The sequence below is a fragment of the Hyposmocoma kahamanoa genome, unplaced genomic scaffold (genome assembly GCF_003589595.1).
Source record: "Hyposmocoma kahamanoa isolate Upper Pololo Valley unplaced genomic scaffold, ASM358959v1 79, whole genome shotgun sequence".
NCBI classification, from domain to species: domain Eukaryota; kingdom Metazoa; phylum Arthropoda; class Insecta; order Lepidoptera; family Cosmopterigidae; genus Hyposmocoma; species Hyposmocoma kahamanoa.
In genome coordinates this window covers 8,215,053-8,219,548 of record NW_020653993.1, presented here as the reverse complement: position 1 = coordinate 8,219,548, position 4,496 = coordinate 8,215,053, and positions in this window count along the sequence as shown.

Sequence of the window (4,496 nt, the reverse complement as noted above, 5' to 3'; positions counted from 1 at the left end):
CTAAGTGTTGTGGCGTTGCAATAAATGTCTATTCTATTCTATTCTAAAATTGCCCTCCTGAAAAATCCGTGTTTTTGAGATACTACCCTGTTCATCTGGAACAACGACTTGTGAACCGACTTCGATGATTCTTTTTTTATTAGAAAGGGGTTACCTCAGTAGTGGTTTCATTCAAATTTGAAGAAAATATTTCACCTCTAAGGGTGGCAAATTAGGGGATGAATCCGGTTTATTGGATTTCACCCACTTTTCGCTAACCGATTTTAATAAAACTTGGCAAATAGACGTAATTTCACAAACTATCGAGAGTGGTTATTTTAAAAAAAAAAGTATTAATACACAAAACATTACTAACGTTTGAATTTTTTGTGTTAGGACTGAAGTAATTCTAGGTATTTAAGATAATTCTACACTTCAAAAGTGAAGAATTACCTTCTTGAGTATCGACGACTTAATAGTATCAAATAAAATACCAAATCCTACTAGATAAGTGTAAGATAGACTAAACTCTACTACTCATTCGTACAGATTCCCATGAGAAGAATAAATAAGAATCTGTACAGGTTGTTCTTTTTGTAAATTTGTAAATTTGCAGACATTTATGATTTACAATATTTATTTCAAACACTAGTTGTGTGTTGATTTAAATTTTTGTAGATCGAGTCAATCTGCAAGAGTTAAACGGGTTACTATGGATTTTAGTCACCGAATACGCAGAAGATAATTTAAAGTTTTTATTTCACTGTAGTTTAAAAATCGTAAGCGGTAAGCTTTAAAATGAACCGGAATCTTATTATAGAAGCATAATATATCCCTTAAGCCGGCGAGGACGAGGCGTTACCTTGTAGATTTTTTATCGAGTACACTTTTTTATGCTGTATAATTATTATTGAAAAGAATATTTTTGTTGGTTTTTCATGACATGGAAGGAAAAACCTGCCAAAGTTGATTATTTTGTAGACATTTACTAAAATTGGTATGATTATATAATTTGTATAGTAAAGCGTATTTTTTTCCTGAAAAACCTTGAACGATTGCGCCGTACGTCTGCTAAGAACAGTTAATTTTTTTTGTACTTATGTAATATTCATTTAGACACATTAACCGGTTAATTCCGAAGCTAAATTTTTGTTATTATTATTTTAAACTAGTATAATAATTTATGATATGGTATAATAAGATATGACTCCGAATAAGAATTTATGATGACATGATGATAACCGTTAGTGTTAAGTTTTAAAATTTTAAATTATAAAAAATTGTTAAATGTTAAATAATAAATATTAAATGTTAAATATTTTTTGTACAATACTAAGTGGCGGAACGAACTAGTCATGTGCCTGGTAATAGGCAACATGCCTGTCCCTAGTTTCAGCGCCACTCAGAGCTTTAAATCACAAGGATCTGCGGGGCACTGCCACTGCGTCCGTTACCTTGGGACGTAAGTTAGCAAGTCCCATGTGCCTGTAATTTCACCAGATAAATGTTAAAATATTGGATGGTATTGAGTTTGTAATTAACTATTTCAAATGCTAATAAAATGTCATAATACAATTTATTACTCTAACAAAATAAACTAGAACTAGAACACCTTAATAAAGCAAAATAAAACTAGAACTTGAACATGTTAATGCTCCAAATAAAAGTTCAACATACAATAACCGTACAATTTTAAATCGTAAATGTTAAATTTTGAATATCACCGATTTATTTTAATTAAATAGTCATTTAGACTGATTAACCGGTTAATTCCTGAGCTAAGTTAAGGTGCTAATGCCTAAAAAAGTCTTTGAGCAATAAGTCCGAAGGTGATTCACATGGAATGTTTGAAGCCTTCGATAACACAGCAATGTCAATCACTCACTCAATCATTGCCAAGTAAATGAAATGAATCAAATTTCCAATTTCCGAACGGAAATTCAGACTGTTTTGAGCGCATATCGCACTCGTAAGAATCAATTGACCTGAGTCATAATTTACGTTTGACGTTTAATCCTTTTGATCAGAAATCCATTGAATACATAAACGAAACCGATAGCGGTAAACTTGCCACGAGATAAAAGACCGTATTCTCCTATACTTACCATTGTCGTTTCAAATGGTATAGATACCTTTATACAAGGCAGCATAGCCTACCTCCCCGCTCTCTCCGGGGCAGTCGCTTGGCACCTGAAGGAACTCACTCAGGTTTTTGTAATATTTGTTTGAAGGTATAGTCATATTTGTAAGTTTGAGTTTCGTTTTGAAATAAAATGGTCAAAAAGGCAAAGCGGTTTTTTTATATAATATCAAGTGACGGGAAGAACTAGTCGTGCGCCTGATGGTAAGCTACACGCCTGTCCATAACAGTTGCAGTGCCACTCAGAGCTGTAAATCGTAAAGATCTGAGGGGCTGTAATTTCACCAGCACCCTTACGGCTCTTACAGTTAAACACGATACGAGGTCGCGTCGTAGCACGACGACGGCAAAGCGGTTTTTGGGTACGGTTTAGTTGATTTGCTAACCGTGATCTTGTTTGTAAATTTGTATGAGATTGGCTTTCATGTTAAAAAATTACATTAAATACTTAGGGTCGTATTCTAGAACTCTACTCAATGCTCAAGTCAGGATTGCAATTGAAACACAAGCACTGGAAATACGACCCTAATGGCTGGGACTTGAGCATAATTTCGAGTGCTTTAAACCATACTCAAATCCTGACTTGAGCATTGGGTAGAGTTCTAGAATATGACTTTAAGTCAATTAGTGTCAAGATCGTGACTAATATCTATTGTCTTACTAGTTTTCATTTAGCTCGACGTTAGAGAACCAGTAACAACGTATTCATAACGACAAAAAACTTCAATGGTTTCCACATATGTATATCTTCCCTGGCCAGCAGATTAAGCTTCGCTGCATACGTAGTCCTCAAAATATGTGAGCTTACCGATGTTGGTATTGCTAGACTTGTTTCTTTAGTTAGTTCGATAGCATAATGTCCTATGAGATTCTCATGTGGGGTAAAGCGGTAGATATACAAACCATATTTGTATTGCAAATACGAAGAATTCGTTCTGTGTACTGTTTAGGTTTTCGGGTTTCTTTCAGGGAAAAGTTTAATGACTGTTTCGTCACAGTACGTTTAGTCAAAATCTTGTAAATATATATAATTTCATTAAGAAAGAAGATATCTATAATATTAACCTTAGAACTAAATACAAACTCATGGTATCATTTAGATTTTGTTTAACCAAGGTAAACGATTCTTTCATGGAGAATTGTATACCTTTTTGTTAATAAAATTGCGGAGCATATTAAGATTATCATTTCCTAAGTTTAAAACTTACATCAAAAGTATTTTAATTGAAAAGTCATATTACAAATAGACTACAAAAAGAAGACAAGTAAAATCCTTTGATATTAATTTTCAACGTAATAAACGTCAAATATGACTGTTTGTAGTAAAAAAATTTGATTAAGAAAAAAAAAATGTTAGTTGCGTCCTTTTTCCAAGGGCAGGCTGTCCTCTACTATGGTCAGGAGGCTATTAGTGCTGGCGCGTATCCCCAGCATTAAGGAGGCTTGTCGTTTTCTTATTATGGATTGGAAACCACCTGCACTTGCTTTTGCGATCATTGTTGATTGATTGCAGTAGCGCGGCAGTCGCAACAGCATCTTGAACGCATTGTTATATTCGACACGTAGGGCTCTTGCTGGCAAACCATAATTTAGCTGAAAAGTATCGCCAACAGTGACAACAACTGATACTACATGCAACAGTAGCGCCATCGTGGGACGAAGGTTGTTTATTTATTTAAATTCAATTGGACACAAAACAGCACAAATGGCGGACTTAATGCCATTAGGCATTCTCTACTAGTCAACCGGAGAGCTGAGTTCAAAATAATTAACAGGGGTGCATAACATGATAATTAAAACAGATAGGAAGAAGTTTATAAATAATTATGATATATAGTTTAAACACAATATAAATATAGCACATAGTACTATATGACTAATTATACCTATATAAGCAACCTATATACACATAAATACATAATATATATATACATACACATACATATTTAATATACATATTTATATATAACAATGTCAGACTATAGGGATGTTGATTGAGATTCGCGGACTGATTGCTTAAAAGCTATTTCATTTGGCGCTTTTTGAACATGGTGCGGTAGAGCGTTCCGGAATCGTATTGCCTGAAGAGTAAAGGAATTAAAAAGAAAACCAGTACTATGAGAAGGAATTAAAAGAGTCAATTTGCTGTCTGAGCGAAGATTGCGATTATGCACCCAAATATTGAAATTTACTTTTCAAATATCCAGGTGAACATTTATCATTAATGATAGAGTAAAGAGTGGAAAGTATTCTCAAATCACGACGCTGGTGAATCGTAAGCCACTTCAGCTCATTGCGACATGCGCTCAAACTTTCGAAGTCCAAAAATAAAGCAAATGCAACTATTGAGCAAGCGATCCAATTTGTTGAGATGTTC